Genomic DNA, 19,022 nt, shown 5'->3' on the forward strand with positions numbered 1-19,022 from the left:
ACACCACAGAGCCCTTTTTTTCTGATAAAAAAAAAAAAGATAGTCCACTAAAAGACAAAATAGGATAAAATAGCCAATAAGACAAAATATCATATCCAATTCATAACCATTTACTTTTTCCCTCACAATCATCAAATCAATTACAAAAAAAAAAAAAAAAAAGTCAATCAACTTCCCAAACACAACCTTTTTAGCACGTCAAAAAGTCAAAAAATCAACTAAATTAGCCAACTTTCCAAACAAGGCCATAACCGATACAGAGAAATCAAATGGATCATGAAGCATTGAACATTGTCCTGTTAAGGAGGAAATATCATTTTGCCCCCAAACGATTACACTATTTTCAATTTGGCACCCAAACTTCATATTATTTTAATTTGCCCTCCAAACTTTTTAAAATTTGATCATTTTACCCCCCGCCGTCTGTTTTCGTTTACAATCAAACGAAAGTAGTTGATGTGGCACCAAATTTCATTTGGAACTTCATTTTACCCTCCAAACTATACCTTAAAAATCAATTAGCCCCCCAAATATTAAAAAAAAATTAAATTTAAATATTTAATAAATTATCCCAATAATGAAAATTTAAATTTTAAATAATATACTTTGCAAAATATATATATATATATATATATATATATATAAATCCTCATTTAGAAGGTATTTTGACAAATATGCCGTACCCATACTGGGTATATACCGGCATATAATACTTTGTATGATATTTCTGCATACATATTAGGTACATGAAACACATACTCAAATTTTTTCTTCTTAATGTTTGGCATACCCAGACGTACAATATATACTCAAGTCACCGTACCTCAATCAAAAAAATATTTTCTTCTACTATAGAAATAAAATTACTTTTACTAGACTTCTTTTTCATTTTTAGATTTATGCTTAGTATGATTTTAAAATTAAGGTATGGTTTGTAAGTTATTTAATATAATGACATTTAATTTTGGTTTATCTTATACCTGTACTTTTGGCATTAAATGTTAATTGTATGTTAGATCTTAGCAAAACAAACAATTTAATCAATTTTTGCATTACTCCAACTTAAAAATAAATATTTTTTTTATAAACTTACCAAGTTGTATTTATACCCTATTTTGTTTTTGAATTTTACCGTATCAATGTACCTATATCGTATCAATACCAGTATCAGTACCAGTACTCGTACCCATACTTGTGCTTCATAGGCCTCAAATTATCTCAAATCGATCCTGGAGAAACCAATTGAGTCAAAAATTTCTTGGCTACTCTATGTGTGCACGTGCTCGCAATTGTAACTAGTTTATTTCCCAAATTAATTTTAATACAGTTGATTGACTAATAGTAATTTCAAAATTGAGTGGGAAAAAAAAATAAAAATCAATTGTCTAAAGAATACTCAACAAGACTAATGCTCAATTTTTATATTTAAAATTTATTTTTTTCATTTTCGAAATAAAAAATTATAGTTAAATATTTAAAATTATTTATTTTTAATATGTGGGGAGCTTATTGATTTTTAAAGTATAATTTGGGAGGTAAAATGAAGTTCCAAAGGAAGTTTGGTGTCACGTCAGCAAGTTTCGTTTGATTGTAGACGGAAAGAGATGGCGGAGGGTAAATTGATCAAATTTAAAAAGTTTGGGGAGCAAATTAAAATAATACGAAGTCTGGGTGCCAAATTGAAAATCACGTAATAGTTTGGAGAGCAAAATGATATTTCCTCTCTTGTTAAGATAGATTTGTCATTTCACAGGTGCTACGGGATTTTATGAACTTTTATCTCCTAAGATGAGATTACTCTTCGCAAACAGTAGCAACATTACAAATTATTTACCTCCAAAACTAGAGTATGATGTGTACTTTCTTTCAAAAGAGACAGACTTGCAGAGTGAATGTAGAAAGTGAAAAAAGGAGAAAGGAAAACAGAGCTCAAATTGGATGCCTGAAATGACTTGAAAAGGATTATACTTAGAGGTAGTGAGATACCTGTTCGGCGTGGCCGAAAGTTGGTGATTGAAAAATGCCAAGTGAGGCCAAAAAAACCGCGATTGGCCGGAGAAGAGAGAAGGTGCCTCTATTTGCACACCAATTTTAAAATTCTTGCAAAAAATATGAAATGAAATTTAATAAAATTTGGACAAAAAAGATAGAGTTGACCCAACCTACAACTCACACCTCAGCCCAAGGCAAGACGATGCACTTGTGTGAGATTTTTGGGTTTAGAACGCTTTGGCCCATAACTCACCTCCTTACTGTCACGCCCTCGATTTTTAGGGGATTCAATGAAATATAATAAATTGGTTTTCATAAATTAAGATATGAAAATATAATTCGTTTTGGGAAATAAAAGAGGTATAATCATAATTGAAAAAGTGGTGATAACAATATAAATAATAGAACACTCTCTGCCAAATGTATTCATTCAAGTCATGAGTTACAGAAGTCACATGCTATAGCGACCCCGGTTTTTTCCCATATGATTATTGTATCCGGACTTAGGTTCCGTAGCTCCTGCCATTGTATTATGATTGTTACCGTCCTTTAATTTCCTATTTCTGAGTTGGGGGATGCAATTGGGCAGGTTTGTAGCTGGTTGGTTGAGCTTGGGAGCAAAGGGTGGTTGCCCAGAATTTTGACTCTTCGCTCGAGCGAGAAGTTCTTCGCTCGAGCGAGATCTTTGTTTTGGTCCGTCGCTCGAGCCAGGGTTTCTTAGATCGAGCGAGGATTGCGTTTTGTAGTAGACCTGTGAGTAGAGGTTTTTGGCTCGAGCGAGCTTTTCTTCGCTCGAGCGAGTTGGTTCGTTCTTCGCTCGAGCGATAGTTCCTTCGCTCGAGCGTGTGTCTGGTTACAGACCTGAGGGTTTGAGTTCTTCGCTCGATCGAGTTTTCTTTCGCTCGAGCGAGCTTTTGGGTTGTTGGCTCGAGCAAGGCTTCCTTGGCTCGAGCGTAGCTTCTCTGTGTCTGGTCGCTCGAGCGACCAAGTCTTCGCTCGAGCGAGCCTGTCCAGTTTATATATGCAGCAGCGGGTTTTGATCAGTCTTTTTCATCTTCTTTTTGATTCCAAACCCTAGGTCCGACTTCTCTCTCTCCCTACTCACCTTCTCTCTTAGGTTTGATCTATTTAGAGTGTGTTTCTACCCTGGTTGCTTTATTAAAAAGATAGAGGGAGTCGAGGGCTTTCATTTAATTTGAACATTTGGCGATTTGGAGCACATTGGTATTTGGACACTCATCTCTGTCTTCACCATTTGGGTTGTTTTCTTCGAGGTAGGGATTTCCTACTCCATTCTATAAGTTTTGTTCTAAGTTTTGGTATTTTGATAAGTTGGGGCTACTTTGATAATTTTGGGAAAAACCCTAGTTGTTTAAAATAATTAATTTGTATAATTAATTTAAGGGAATTGGGGAATTTGGTTAAATTCTTGAAATTGGGAAATTTATTGTTTAAATGGTGTAGTTGGATAATGTAAATCACTCGCCCATTGAATTGTTGATATATTTATTTCCAGTCTAGAAATAACTGTTTTGGGCTATCGGTGGAGGATAGTCGTGATTGTTGTAGACATTGCATGTGGATTAGGAATAACTGAAACTAATCACATTGGTTAAGTCATTAATTTTGACTATTGCATTGATACAGAAAATACGTGTATTGATTGAGCATTGCATTTACATACATTGTTTTGTGTGGGAGGAGATAGGGGATGTACTCCACGGTTTAGGGGAAGATAGGGGATGGACCTCTAAACCGGATTTTGTTTGGGAGGAGGTAGGGGATGGACTCCATTAGCATCACTTTTATGTGTGCTTATTTATATAGAAGTGTTTTTATTGATACAACACTAAAATGTGTATCAATCTAGAAGTATGAAGTGTTTTGATTTGAGCTTGAGTCTCATTTGTTTGTTGATATTGGAAGGATGTGAATATGATATATATATAATTCACTGTTGTAAGTTTGGCCAGGTTCTGAGCCATGTTGATAAAGTTGGAAAGTAAAACGTATCTTAGACAATAGTGTCATGAGACTGTAAAATGAAGTAATTGATTATCTTGGTTAACCATCTGTTGAATGCTATTGCTTTATTCATTGCTTATATGTGGTTTAGTATATTTCTACTGGGCTGTGGCTCACCCTTTATGGGAACATCATTTTCAGGTCCAGGTGATAAGCTACCTCCCAGGACTTAGCATGGAAGGATTTGAAATTTGAAGACTATCTTTAGTTGTTTGTTTTTATTTGATAAATAATCAAGCCTAGGGCTTTAATTGTATTTGAGTTAGAACTCATAATTTGTGTCCAAGTGTTGGCTTGGAAAGATGTAAGCCCATAGGGCATTTAATTTGATGTTACATGTAATGTTTTTATTTAGTAATACTCTGATGAATGAATTAATAGATTGTTTTCTTTAAATAATGCATGTTGATGATATATATATATTGGGTTTATTTTGAGGGCGTTACACATGCATTCTCTATTTAATTGCTACATGACATGAATATAGAGCATATGAAACATTACATTGAATACTAGCTTCTATGTTCAAATAAAATGCCCTACGGGCTTACATATAAAAAGGAGTATTGCCCTATTTACAACACAAAATAGGCTTCGGCCTGATAAAAAACAAGGCCCTAAGCCACACACACACACACAAAAAAAAAAAAAAAGAAAGAGAGCCTCTAGCTCCCATATCATCATGACTGTCATCTTGGCGATGGCACGCCATCAACACTTGAATTTTTTTTTTCTTCACAAAAGAATGAACACTAGGCCCAATAAAGAGATAATATTAACTCTCAAAATATGTGCTGAATATGGATACGATCATGAATGCAATGCACATGCCATTTCATGACAAAATAATTTTTATGAGATAGAAATCCAATGCAAAGTTTCCAAATTCTCAACTTTCATATTTTTTCAAAAGTTATCTCACCCACTTCAATTTGTGGTAAATCCTTAGGTAAGTATCTGCTAGTAGTTTATCAAAGAACTACCAAAAGCACCGCACTTTACCAGTTGCTAGTCGAAAGAAAATTAGTACCTACTCTTCGTGGGTTTTTGGTGTTTCATTGAGGACCTCAAACCAACTTAATTCACCTTTAAAACATTTTATACACTACCCGAATTCACCAATAGTTAACCCAACAATTTTAAGTAAACTTCAACATTTCATAGTGATTGTCAAAATCATAATTTATCTGAGATGTATAATAGTCGATAATAAAAATGTGAATGCTTGATGCATGGTTTCCAAATGTTTCAATTTCCCCTAAGTTATTAGCAAGATTTTACAACCTTGCAGTCCTCTACCGATTACTATCAACAATTATCTCTAATCATATCCAAACATAGTATAATCTCAAGGAACTCTCCAACATACAATATACAATCATATTCTTGACAATTTTTTTTTTAAAAATTTTTTTGTCAATTCCACATCCTATGGTTTTGAAAATTTAGGACTTTCTTTAAGTTTGGGTAAAACTTTGAAATCCATCCACAATCATTTATTTTTGAAAAGGAGATTTTAAAAGGATAGCAATATTTCCTCAAGCCCTAATTTTGATGTGAAAAATATATATAAAACTTCTACAATTTCACAAAATTCATAGCTAATGAAGCTATCACATATACATTTTCAACTCATATTTCTAAGAGTAAGAAAATCCCTACCTCAATCAAGAAGCGGAGAAAGAAAATCCCCAAAATTGGAAGTACTCCAAAATGAAATCAGTTACAATGAAGTCAAAGCACTCGATGTAGTCTACAACTTTAATACTCAAATATTTGTCAAACCCTAGCTCAAAGTGGCTTAGATATATAGAAGGCTTTTGTGTTGAATGTAAAATATAGAGAGTGAAATTGGAGAGAGAATAGAGAAGTCTGAGAAAGAGTGAAGAGAGAAATAAGAAAAGAAGAACAAAAATGCGAACGTAAGTGATTCACGATTAGGCAATTGATCGCACTTCTAGAGCAATCGATTGAAACACTAAGGAGATCGATCGTGCAGCAATCACTATGCTTTGCTCAAAATTCCAAATGAAGCGATCGATCGCCTGTTGATCACTTCCCACTACTCGAATGCCTTTACAAATTTCACAATGCAAATCACTACGTTTTGCTGAAAACTCAGCCAAAAACTCACGTGAAATGATCGATCGCCTTGGCCTACGATCAATCACCAACCCAAAAAAAAAAAAAATCAAAATTTTTCCAAGTAACTCCAAGGACAAAATTCTAAGTGTATGGGAGTTAGACACCAATAACAACAAGAATAAGGCTAAGTCAACGTAATATGATTCAAGAGAATATGCGTGAAAAGAATCAAATAGGTCAGGTTTAGACCTAGACCTTTACACTTACAAAACTTGAGTGCCGCTTAAGGCCCAAAAGCCAAGTGCTAACCTAGATATACACACTTAAGCTTTTACTTTTCCTATCTAGGAGAAAGATATGTCGAGTATTGTACCATCTAAAACCAAGCCCAAGTGGCTCAATTTGGTGTCAATTTCTTATTCACCGGTAAATAATTTGGACTAACCAATTACATATTCTTAATCATCACATGAAAATATACATGTCATCACTCAGACCTATCCAAAAGATTATATTAGTCCCACTTTAACTTTGACTCAAAGTTGCCAAAAATAAATCATAGTTTGCAAACCATTTTCTTACACATTCACTCTAAAGTAATGATTTATTTCATTACTTCTAATTACCTATATCTACTTCTTTTTTTTTTTTGGTACGTGACATGATTCCCGTTTTATTTGTTAAACTCAATTATTTCACTTTTCCTTTAGTCTCCAAACTTCTGCATGGTTAGTCGAAAATCATTAAACACATTGAGATTTTTTTAGTATAATCACTCAATCCAAATTAATGCGAAATTATATATGAAATCTCATAAATAAAAATAAAATAAAATGAAGTCTCATCATTGTTAAACCTTAAAAACATGAAAAAAAAAAAAAAAAAAAACTTAAGGTTAAGAAGACGTCAACTTTCCTCATTGTACGGGAAAGAAATAAATCTTCTCGTATAATCATGTTGATCAAGTCTGCGCTCCTCCAAACGTCGTCGCTTTACTCCCTGAAAACACAAACGTGAGCTAGCCGGCGGGTGTGTGCCGGAAACCTCTCCGATGCCTAAGTCAGCAAAATAGACAAGTAGACAAAAGCTCTGTGTATTCAGGAATCAAAGTTGTGTGTTAGTTCTCCATAGGTGATGTTTGTGAGCTTTTATAGGTTCCGTGTGGCACAATTCAAGTAGGACTCTTACTCCTCCATGTAGAGTCCTCCTAGGATTCATACTCCTGAAAGATAATGCTTATCCTTTAACACCCCCCTCACTATTTAAACCAAGTGAGATGGTTTTACCATGGTCGGACTCCAATGTGGCCGAGGTACGCATGGCTATGCTTAGCTGTAGAACAGACCGAACTATCCTTAGTTCGGTTCGTCCTTTTACTGCCCTTACCTCAGTTCCTCCTGTACAAACCATGGTAAGTCTAAACCGAGCTAACTTTTAGCAAGGTTTAGACCAAGCTAACCATACTGCGCCATAACCGGTATAAGTTTTAGTATGGTGACCGAGCTAACCTCCTTAGGACCGGAGTAACTTTAAACCTCTTCAAGACCAGAGTAATTTTATGCCCTTTTTACTCAGCCCTTCGCCCTGAGGCCCATAACGGCCCAGCTTGGCCCAATTTTCATATAAATTACCCTCTCGATTGTCCCTTAATTCCATCTGCAAAGCATGATAGGGATTACCTGTCTCCAGCCGAGCTAAAAAAGTTTCTGCCTTTTCAGCTGAACTAAACCCCTTTAGTCTTTCTAGCCGAGCTAAAACTCTTAAGCCTTTCTAGCCGAACTAAATTCTATACCGGGCTCAGCTTGTCCGGTCAAAACGTCCCTTCAATCACAGCGACTGAATCGATTCTCATTTCAATGTCATGTGGCATGCTCTGATTGGCTAAAGGCAGCTGTCACGTCGCCCTCGTACCTCGCATAATTTGAACAGTTCCCGCCTTTGTCCCTTGCATCAAAACAAAAACTCTTTATTTGGATCAAACACTGCACTATTCACTTCCTCTTCTCTCCCTCTCGTTCCTGAGCTTCTGAGCTTACTGAGTTCTTTGATCTGTATTCGAAGAAGCTTTGTGGTTTTGCTACCATTTCTCTCATCTTCTCTTGTCCTGGTAAGCTACTCAAACCTGCCTTGTTTTTCGCATTTGTTTAATCCACAGCTTTAGGTTTGTGTTTTTACGAAACACTTTCTTTCTACTTGATTTGTATATTTCTGGAAAAACTTAGCAATAGAACACTCGAATACATGTAATATCGTGTAGAACACGGGTTTTTGATCCAAAATCATGATGCAACCGGACTAGAAAGTTGTTTGTAGTTAAAGTTGAATTAGGCAGACTTATCCAACCGAACTAATACTTCATGCTACCCCATTAGTCTCAACAAGCCAAAGTACAATACTCTCCTTAATTGAGCTAATGAACCGGACTAGGGCAGTACAATAGTGTACTGGGAAACCTTAATTCCGACCGAGCTATGTCTCGGGGGTAAACCAGCATTCTTAATTTTTAGACCGAACTAAGAAAACTGCCCCTAAAAGCTCAACCGGGCTAACAAATCCTTGCGCAAACCGAGATAATAAATCCTTTGTGCAAATCGAGATAGCAAATGCCTTTGAACATACCGAACTATTGAGTACCTTGCCTAAACCGGGATAACAAAGCACTTTGCACAAACTGAGCTAAGACACGTAGCGTTTCACATAGCCGGGCTAGGACTTGACATATCTTGCCTTTATTTCTCTTTAGCACGGTCCAACGGTCTGTGCTTAACACCTTTGTTCTCTTTTTTTTTTCTTTTGCAGACTTAGGTTGCCCAGGCACTCCTTTGAGCGCTCAACCAAGCTACTCAGCACAAATCTGCGACCGATCTAACACTCGGCTTTAACTTATTTATAACTTAAGACATAAATGGAGAAGTATAGATTCTTAGTAGAGACACCTGGTGGTTTGGCCGAATTCCGAAGGGAGTACAACATCCCTGACGATGTCCACCTCACCTTAGCCAAGCAAGATATTACTCCATAGGGGAACCAAGGTTTTGTACCCTTCACCCTTCTGTCCATAGTAGAAACCGGACTAAGATTTCCTGTTCAACCCTTGCTTTGTAAATTCCTTAGGCAAACCAGAATTTGCCCAACCCAGCTGTCCACAAACTCATATCGTATAGTAAATGGTATAGCCGAACTAAACCACCGTGCTGGCATTAACCTCGGTCTAGCCGAGATCTTCCATCAATACTCCATAGGTTCGAAAGAAGATGGCTGGGTTTATTATCTTAGAATACGTCGCCGCCGAGAGAAAATAATAAAGAACACACCGGATAAAGACTTGAACGACGATGACTTCTTCTGGGTATCTGGGAATTTTGAAGATCACCAAGTCTAGATCCCTGGCCGTAGTATAAATTGGAAGAAAGGAACTCCCGGTATAATTACTTCGGTTTCTTTGACTGCTTCTCTTTTATTTCGGTTTCCTATTTCTGAACCGAACTAACAGTTGTCTTCTTTATGCAGATTCAGCCCACCTTAAGTCATTATATAGTTACCTCAACCTAGATACACTTCGCGCCGCACTACGATACCCTGAAAGAAGTTGGGCCAAGCTTCTGGATTTTGAGCCGACATACTGATATAGCAGCCGACGCAAAGCCAGAGTAACAGACTTTTTGCTAGAGGATGCCCCTGAACCGGACCCCACTTTGCCCCAGATCAGTCTTGTCCCTTTGACTGCCGAACAAGAGATGGCCAAAAGGAACAGAGTAAGGGCCCTTCTTACCGAAACAAACCGAGCTGAGGTACGACCACCGAACCAAATTCAGGAAACCGTGGTGGCCCTCTTATCTCAACAACCCTCTTCATCACACCCAAGTAAGCGCGCCTGGACTACCCAAACCGAGCAACGCCTTGCTGATGAAGATAAAGTCAGTCTTTCACCAAGCCCTCCACCAAGTCCGCAACCGGAGTGTGCCGACCGAGCTAGCTCCTCCAAATGGTCTCCAAGAATGACTTTCCAAAACCATGCTATTTGTGATACTGACTCTGTGGTGGCTGATAAAGACCATATGCTGGCCTTCAACCTGGCTAAAAGCGTATGTCTGCCCCCAGACATGGAGCATCACAAGCAGTTGACCGAGCTCAAGGCCATCCGGTCGGCAACAAAATCAATGATCCTGGTCAGTAGCTCATCTTGTCTCTCTAATTTTTCTAACTTCCTGTTCGGTTTTGTCATTAGCTTCTTTGTATTCTTTTTTAGGCCATACAAAAGAGTCAAATTGCGCACAAGCGTGTGTTGGAGCTTCGTAAAACAACAAGGCAAGCCATGGGCGAAGTTGAAGCAAAAACCACCGAGCTAAAAGACTCCCAACAGAGGACAGCCAAGTTAGAGGCCGAGGTAGCTCGTCTGACCGGACTAGTTACCTTGGCTAATGTTGACAAACAGAAAGCACTGACCGTGATGAAGGATAAGTACCTTCGCGCGCTAGTCAAGCTCGAAGGAAAGAAAAATGCAGAGATTGCCGAGCTAACTAAGAAGGTGAATGATGAAAATGCTGCAGGTTTCAAGGAGGGGGAGGCCCTTTACATGCAACAATGTGAGGCAGCTAAGGATTTGTTTTTCAAATGCGGTTGGAGGGCAGCCGTGGTGCAGCTCGGTTGTGAACCTGAGACCGAGGTCTACAATCCTCCTCAGTACTTCACACCGAGCTCACTGGCGGAGTACGCTGCATCCGTTCAACAACAGTTTCTACAAGGTTCAGATGATGATGAAGACACCAAGACCAATAATACCCCAGTCGTCAATGGTCAAGCCAACGATCAATCAGCTCGGTTGGAGCCAACGGTTGAAGACCTGACGACTGAAATCGTGCTTCCAATAGACACCGAGCTCCCAACCGAGACCGATCTACCGTCTGAAACTGGTCTTCGTGTTGACATTGATGCTGATCTTGATGATCTGTTCAACTGATTCTGTACTTTCTTTTCCTGTTACTTGTTTTCAGTATTTTCTTCTTCCCTTTTGGTCTTGTAACCGGGCTGAGGCCCCTCCTTTGTATTTGCTTTGAATTTGATCAATGAAAATCATCTTTTGTATTCAACACTTATTCCGATTTGATCTGTATGCTTGCACTTGTAATGAGTTTTTCAATGAATTCTTTTGCTCCAACTGTTATCTCGGTTTACTTTCCTGTTTGTGCTTGCTTTCTAACTGCAACTTGAACGAAACACAATATTTTTCGGCCGAGATACTTTATTCCGGTCTTAGCTGAGCAATCTGACTGAGCTTACTAGCCAACCACTCTTTAGCCGATACACTTACTTCGGCTGAAGAGTAATAAGGGTTTAATCCAGCCAACCTCTAAGTTGATTTTTTCCAGCCAACCACTCTTTAGCCGATGTCCTTACTTAGGCTAAAGAGTACTAAGAGTTGGTTTAATCCAGCCAACCACTCTTTACCCGATGTCCTTACTTCGGCTAAAGAATACTAGGAGTTGATTTAGTCCAGCCAACCACTCTTTAGCCGATATCCTTTTTTCGGCTAAAGAGTACCAAGAGTTGGTTTATTCCAGCCAACCACTCTTTAGCCGATGTCTGTACTTCGGCTAAAGAGTACTAAGAGTTGGTTTGGTCCAGCCAACCAACTCTTTAGCCGATGTCCTTACTTCGGCTGAAAAGTACTAAGAGTTGGTTTAATCCAGCCAACCACACTTTTGCCGATGTCTTTTTTTCGGCTAAAGAGTACTAAGAGTTGGTTTAATCCAGCCAACCACTCTTTACCCGATGTCTTTTCTTCGGCTAAAGAGTACCAAGAGTTGGCTTATTCCAGCCAACCTCTAAATTGGTTATTTCTGCCAATTTAGAATAAAATGTTTGGTTATTCCGACCAAACGTCCTGCAGCCTGGATCCTTATCCTGGGCTTAGGAAGGGTGTTGGTTTTTCCAGTCAACCTTTAGATTGGTTTTTCCAGCCAACCTAAAGTAAAGTGTTTGGTTGTTCCGACCAAACGTCCTGTAGCCTGAATCCTTATCCTAGGCTTAGGAAGAGTGTTGGTTTTTCCAGCCAACCTTTAGATTGGTTTTTCCAGCCAACCTAAAGTAAAGTGTTTGGTTATTCCGACCAAACGTCCTGCAGCCTGGATCCTTATCCTAGGCTTAGGAAGAGTGTTGGTTTTTCCTGCCAACCATGTTTTCAATGCCCCTAACTCACTAAAACAATTTTTACAGAATAAAACTCTTATATTGAAAAGAAAACTACTTGTTTTATTGGGGAAAAAAAAATTACATGTATTTTGAAGAAAAGCTAAAAATAAAATAGTTTGAGATTGGCAGTGTTCCATGGCTTGGGAATTGCTTTGCCGTCCTCATCTTTCAGGTGGTATGCCCCTTTGCCATCTAATCCGACCACTTTGTAAGGTCCTTCCCAATTAGGTCCTAACTTGCCATTTCCTGGTACTAAGGTGTTTCCCATCACTTTACGTAGCATCCAATCTCCGATCTTGAATTGCCTTGGATGCACTGTTTTGTTGTATTTCCTGGATAACTCTTGTTGGTATGAGGCAATGTGAACCAGTGCTCTTTCTCTTCTTTCTTCGGCGAGGTTGAGCTCCAATGCTATGGCTTCTCCATTTAAGTCTGGATCAAAATTTTCACTTCTAATTATGGGGAGGCCAACTTCCAATGGGATTACTGCTTCCATGCCGTAGGCTAAGGAGAATGGTGTTTCTCCTGTTGATCATCGAGGTGTGGTGCGGTAAGCCCATAAAACGTGGGAAAGTTCCTCAGCCCATTTGCCTTTTGCTCTTTCTAACCTTTTCTTTAGTCTATCCAAGATGACCTTGTTCGATGCTTCCGCCTGGCCGTTGGCTTGAGGATATGCTGGTGTAGAATTGTAGAACTCTATTTTGTATTCTTCACAAAAGCCTCTAAAGATTCTGCCATCAAACTGGGTGCCGTTGTCTGATATTAGGGCTTTAGGTATGCCGAATCGAGTAATGATATTCTGCCAGACGAACTTCTTCACATCTTTTTCCTTGATTGATGCTAATGCTTCTGCTTCCACCCACTTTGTGAAATAGTCCGTTGTTACGAGAAAAAACTTCCTGTTTCCGGGTGCTGTTGGAAGTGGTCCTACTATGTCCAAGCCCCACATTGCAAAGGGCCATGGGCTGGTTAATGGTAGGAGTTCTCTGGCTAGCTGAAGTATTTGATGTGCGAACTTCTGACATTTCTCGCACTTTTTCACATACTTCTCCGAGTCTGCCTGCATGTATGGCCACCAGTATCCTTGTAAAATGGCTCTGTAAGCTAACGACCTTCCTCCTTGGTGGCTTCCGCGCACGCCTTCATGTATTTCGAACAAGAATGCTTCTACTTTGCTGGGATGGATACACTTTAGATAAGGTCCTGAGAATGACTTTTTGTATAATGCCATAGATGGGGAGAGCCAAAATCACTGCGACTTTGCTCTAATTTTGTTGACTTCTTTCTTTTCTTCCGATAAGACGCCGTCTTTTAAGAACAGTATGATGGGATCCATCCATAAGGGGCCTAATTCAGCGCAACACATCTCTTCTACTTTAGGGTCCTTAATGCTTGGTCTCGATAGGTAGTCAATTAGTAGTGGGTGAGGGATGGATGTATCTGCCATTGATGCAAAGCCTGCTAGTTCGTCTGCTCTGCTGTTTTCCTCCCTGCCAATCTGTTCTATTCTTACTACTTCAAATTTCTTGATCTCTGTTCTGACCAATTCTTGGTATTTGGCCATCTTGTCATCCTTTGCTTCATAGTCGCCAGAAATTTGGTTTACCACCAGCTATGAGTCGTTGTAGACCATTAGTTCGGTGGCCTTCATGTAGAATACTGATTTAAGTCCTGCAAGAAGTGCTTCATACTCCGCTTCGTTGTTTGATGCTGGGAAGCCAAGGTTGATTGCTTGCTCTACAACCAGGGCGTCTGGTGAGATAAGGACTATGCCAAGTCCTGCACCATGTTGGTTGGATGCTCCGTCCACAAAGAGCTTCCACATCTCTCCAACGAACAATTTTTAGCAAGTAGAGGGATCAGATGATGCCGTGGGGTCAGGGATGTTGCTGGTGTTTTCTTCAAGGTCCATACTAGCTGTCTGCCCCTCGTTATCTGATTGAACCAAGTCTTTATTTATTGGTGAGCCTTGGCTTGGTGTAGCATGGTTTGCTTCAGCCTTGCTCTCTTCATTCTGGTCTGTCATGGGGTCTGACTGAGTATACTGCACCAGGGGTTGCGCTATTCCGGCGTCAACTTCTATCCCTAGTTTGGTTGTGTCAGTCAGGTCGACTGGACAGATATGATGACTTCCTGGGGTAAATTCTGCGACAAAGTCTGCCAAAGCTTGGGCCTTTATTGCGGTTCTAGGTTGGAACTTGATGTCGAATTGTCCCAACTCTATTGCCCACTTCAAGATTCTCCCAGAAAAGTTTGCTCTTTCAAACAGGGCTTTTAATGGGAAAGCTGTAAGGACAACTATGGTGTGGGTGTGAAAGTAATGTGACAACTTCCTTGACGCCATCATTAAGGCTAAGGCCATCTTTTCTAGTGGCAAATACCTTGTTTCGGCACCCAACAATGTCTTGCTGACATAATAGATGGGCAGATGTTGGATTCCTTCTGCACGGACCAACACTACGCTAATTGCATGCTGAGAGACCGCCATGTACAGGAAGAGTTCTTCTCCAGGTATTAGGGTGACCAGCAGTGGTGGAGAAGACATGTATTCTTTCAAACTTTCCAGAGCGCGGTCGCATTCTTCGTCCCACTCGAATTTGGCTTTTAACGCTTGAAAAAATGGTTGTAGTCTGTCTGACGACCGGCTAATGAATTGGTTGAGTGCAGCTGCCATGCCGGTGAAATGCTGCACTTCTTTTATTGAGTTAGGCCTCTTCAGATCCTGAATAGCTTTGATCTGGGAGGGGTCTACCTCTATACCCCGGTTGGTCACCAAGAAGCCCAGGAATTTGCCAGATCCTACTCCGAACGCGTACTTAGATGCATTAAGGCGCAACTTGTGCCTTTTTAGAATCTGGAACATCTCACCTAAGTCCCTTAGATAGTCGTTCTCATCCTTGCTCTTGACAACCATGTCGTCGATGTAAGCCTCCATTGTTCTGCCTAACAACGGTTCAAACATCTTAGTGACCATTCTTTGGAATATTGCCCCCGCGTTCTTTAGGCCAAAGGGCATGACCTTATAGCAATACAGTCCTCTTGGAGTGGTAAAGGACGCGACCTCATGGTCTGGTTCGTACATGGCAATCTGATGGTAGCCTCTGTACGTATCCAGAAAACTAAGTCGGTTGTGTCCCGCCGTTAGGTCTACCAGTTGATCTATCCGCGGTAGGGGGAAATTGTCCTTTGGGCATGCTTTGTTGACTGTCTTATAATCGACGTAGACTCGCCATTTGCCATTCTTTTTTGGCACTACGACTGTGTTGGAAATCCATCTGGGGTAGTGCACCTCTCTGATAGCTCCTGCCTCTAGCAGATTTCCCACCTCTTCCGCCACTATCTCGGTGTGGTGGAGTGCCGATCTGCGAGTGCGCTGAATGATTGGTCTGGCAGATGGGTGGACATTGAGTTGGTGACAGATGAAGTTTGGATCAATGCCTGTCATGTCGTAGGGTGTCCAGCCGAATACTTCGATGTTAGAGGTCAAGAATTCCAAGACCTCTAATCTCTCAGTGCGGGACAATGAGAAACCGAGCAAAAAGAACTTATCCGGGTTTTTTTTATCTATTTTTACCTCTACCAAGTCTTCCACTGCTTTTTGATCAGCTGCTTTGCCGACATTTGCAAACAGTTCATTGCTTTCAGGTTTTTCCACCGAATGAACATATCCCTTGGCGGCGCGGCTGCCATTAGCCGTGACAAAGCATTGCTTGAACATAATCTGGTCTCCAAAGACCTCTTTAATTACTCCGGTTCCATTGGGGAACCGCATTACTTGATGGTAGGATGATACTACTGATTTTCATGGCATGGAGCCATGTTCTTCCCAATATTATGTTGTAAGTGGAAGGGACTTTCAACACCCAAAATTTCACTTGTTTTGTCACGCTTGCTGCTTTGACTGGCAGTATAATTTTGCCGATTGGCTATTCTGGCATTGAATTGAATCCGATCAGGGGGGATACAGTTGGTGCCAGGTCTTTGTCCTCTAATTTCAGTTGTTTGAAGGTTTCGTAGTACATCATCTCACACGAGCTACCTTGGTCTATCAGAATTCGCTTGACGTCATAATCCTTGATGCGAAGGGTGACGACCAGTGCATCGTTGTGAGGGCAATATATTCTTTCCAAGTCTTTGTCTGAAAAAGACATAACGTTCGTGGCCTCTGTCCTCCCCTTTTTCATGGTAGGTTGGGCACTTAGTACCTTCCTTAAGTGCTCAGCCTTCTTGATCAACCCTCTGAGCTCGCATACACACTCAGGTTAGAATACTCCATGTATCACATTGATTACTCCTTGAGGTGGGGCGTCAATTGGCATTCCATTGGGGTTATTGTGGTCCTGGGAAGCTGGTTGCGTCCCTCCGTCAATGTATTTATCCAGGTGACCAGCTACCACCAACTCTTCCAGGTGCTATCTTAATGGCATATAATTTTTAGTGCGGCGCCCCTTTTCTTTGTGGAAAGTGCATCGCGATCTTTCGTTGTAGTCTTTCTGTGCTTCTCCTAGCTTAGCTGGCCATCTGACGAAAGGTTCATCGCATATTTCGCTCAGAATCCGGTAGATTGGTTTCTTGAATACCGTGGTTATGGCAGTGCGGACTCTCAACCATCTTTTATCCTGGTCCTCTTCGTTGTCTCGCCTGCCTCGTCTGTTTTTGTTCGGATGTTCTACTGCGTTGACCTTTGCTGTGGTCTTTTTATCTGGTACTGCGGTCGTGCCAGATTTTGTTTTGGCACGGGCGCCATCCTCTTCCACCCTGATGTGCTGATGCACTCTTTCCATCAAGGCCTCCATGGTGAGGGGCGGTGTCATGGTGATTGAGTCCCTTAGTCTGTTTCCGACTGGAAGGCCTCTTTTGTACTGTGCAATGGCGAGATTGGTGGAGCAGTCCCCAATCTGGTTGAATGTCTCCCTGTAGCGACTATTGTAGGATCTTAGTGTCTCATTTTCACCCATGTCGATGGAGAGTAACTGGTCAATCTCCACTGGGGTTTTGGTATTCGTTTTGAACCTCATGACGAACGCCTCTGCCAATTGTGCCCAGGAGGCTATGCTGCCTTCTGGAAGTTTTTCGAACCAAGTCAAGCCTAGGTCACCAAGGCTTGATGGGAAGAGGATGCACATCAAAGCCTCGTTTTGCCGATATACCGCCATAACCTGGCGGAAATGGCTTAGGTGTATGTAGGGGTCCGTCTTCCCCTCGTACGTGGTGAATTTGGGTTGAAGGAAACCTGAAGGAAGGGGCGCGTTTTCAATTGCTGGAACGAACGGCGAGGTCTGCAGCCTTGCTAATGCTTTGTCTGTTGGTTCGTAGGCAGGGCATGGTAACGGCATTCCGACCTCGACGCTTCCATGCGTCCGAGGAGCCAACTGCTGAAGGGCAGATACCCTGTGAGGGTTGCGTGCCCTAGTATCCTCCTTCCATCGTGCCTTTTTTTCTAGCATGATCCGCAAATCGGATGATCTTGGCAACTCCGTCTGCTTGGATGATGTTTGGTGCGAGTGCGAGGGTCGATAGGTACTTCCCTCAGTGTAAGACCTCAATGATCTCGTTCTCTCAGACCTAGAGTAACGAGTTCTGGAGGTTCTGGACTGAGTATCGCCTGTCCTGAGGCTTCTACTCTCTGCTTGTGATGGTGTGGAATGCCTTCCACTGTCTTCTGAGCGGCGAGAGGGCATCTTGTTTTTGCGTCCCTCTCCTGTCACCACTCATTTTCCCTTCATCTGGCGTTTCATGATCTCCATGTCCGCCGCCATCCGTCGTATTAATTCGTCCTGCTCCTTTACACGGTCCTCCAAAACTTGAGAATCAATCCTTTGCCTTTGTCTGTCAGGACTTTGTGAATGAGAGTGACGGGGGCTGTTAGTCCGCCTCCTCCCTCTTGCATCCCTCTTGGGATTTTGTCGTTGTGGCTCCAAGTCCGCCATGGGAGGGATAGAAGGTAGGCCTTCGCGCTTTGCACCCCCCTCTGGTGTGTTGTCCGTCGATGGCGGACTGTGGCAAATCTTCATTGTGTGCCATTGCTTTTAAAGAGGAAAAGCTTGATCAAGAGGTTTTGTTCTAGTCTGTAATTCCCACAGACGGCGCCAAATAAAGCTACCAGTCCCCGTGCCTTGCATATATTGTCCGCTTTGGCATTCCGACCGCACGGTTTTGTTCCTCCCCCACTGGGAGAAAAGGCCTATGCAAGGTAAGAGGAGCCAGCCTGCTTATAAAGTGGGACAGTAGTCCCTCACAGACTGATGTGGGATTTCCCGCACATTAGCCCCTAGCCGCGTTGGCTCCGGTCATCCCAGAGGGAGTTCCCACAGACGGCGTCAATTGTACGGGAAAGAAATAAATCTTCTCGTATAATCCTGTTGATCAAGTCTGCGCTCCTCCAAACGTCGTCGCTTTACTCCCTGAAAACACAAAAGTGAGCTAGCCGGCGGGTGTGTGCCGGAAACCTTTCCAATGCCTAAGTCAGCAAAATAGACAAGTAGATAAAAGCTCTGTGTATTCAGGAATCAAAGTTGTGTGTTACCTCTCCATAGGTGATGTTTGTGAGCTTTTATAGGTTCCGTGTGGCACAATCCAAGTAGGACTCTTACTCCTCCATGTAGAGTCCTCCTAGGATTCATACTCCTGAAAGATAATGCTTATCCTTCAACACTCCTCTCACTGTTTAAACCAAGTGAGATGGTTTTACCATGGTCGGACTCCAATGTGGCCGAGGTACGCATGGC

The sequence above is a fragment of the Camellia sinensis genome, chromosome 11 (assembly GCF_055761805.1).
Source record: "Camellia sinensis isolate YWXY chromosome 11, ASM5576180v1, whole genome shotgun sequence".
NCBI classification, from domain to species: domain Eukaryota; kingdom Viridiplantae; phylum Streptophyta; class Magnoliopsida; order Ericales; family Theaceae; genus Camellia; species Camellia sinensis.